Raw genomic sequence first — 1,096 nt, forward strand, 5'->3', positions numbered from 1 at the left:
TAAAGGCCTAATTCAGCCCTGCATGCATTGTTTGGTGTTTTTCTTTGTAATCTCATGATGTTTTTGCAGAACTCTGCATGCAGGGTTTCTGTGGGGTGTTTGTCCCATTTTGTGTAGTCCTGGTTGGTGATTGGGCCCCACACTTCACTGCCATAGAGAGCAATTGGCTGAATCACACTTTCAAAAATTGAGCCAAATTTTGAAGGGGTGGATTTATATTGTAGGGCTTTCTTCTGGAATATCATGACTCTGGTCTTGTTCATGTTTACTGCTAGGGCCCAGGTCTGACAGTACTGCTCTAGCAGTGACAGGCTCTGCTGCAGCCCCTGCTCTGTGGGCGACAGCAGGACCAGGTCATCTGCGTAGAGCAGGAATTTAACTTCAGTGTCATGTAGAGTGAGGCCAGAGGCTGCAGACTGCTCCAGTACTGTGGCCAGCTCGTTGATATAGATGTTGAACATCTCTCTCTCTCCCCTCTCTCTCCCCTCTCTCTTTCCCCTCTCTCTCCCCCTCTCTCTCTCCCCTCTCTCTCTCTTCCCTCTCTCTCCCCTCTCTCTCCCCCCTCTCTCTCTCCCCCTCTCCCCTCTCTCTCTCCCCTCTCTCTCTCCCCTCTCTCTTTCCCCCTCTCTCTTTCCCCTCTCTCTCTCCCCCCTCTCTCTCTTCCCTCTCTCCCCTCTCTCTTTCCCCTCTCTCTTACTAAAGTAAGAGAATATATACTCATTGTAGGTAAAGAAAGGAAAAGGAAAAGGAAAAGTTTATTGGGCCTCAGCATCCTGTCTCTGGCCTGGGTCAGATGATGTTGAGGCCGAATACACTACAGCACAGGCAATGTTTTCCCTGGCCTGGTGCAGTACCGCTCAGTGCCTGAGTGAGTGAGGGGGGCACTGTTCTTAGTGTTGTTATTCATGATATTAATGGATGCAGTACCGCTCAGTGCCTGAGTGATTGAGTGGGGCGCTGTTCTCAGTGTTTCATGATATTAATGGATGCAGTACCGCTCATTGCCTGAGTGGGTGAGGGGTGCGCTGTTCACATAATATATATATTTTTTATATATAAAAGCTAACAGGTCAAAAAAAACTTGTTTTTACTTATA

This window comes from Acipenser ruthenus, chromosome 42 (assembly GCF_902713425.1).
Source record: "Acipenser ruthenus chromosome 42, fAciRut3.2 maternal haplotype, whole genome shotgun sequence".
Taxonomy (NCBI): domain Eukaryota; kingdom Metazoa; phylum Chordata; class Actinopteri; order Acipenseriformes; family Acipenseridae; genus Acipenser; species Acipenser ruthenus.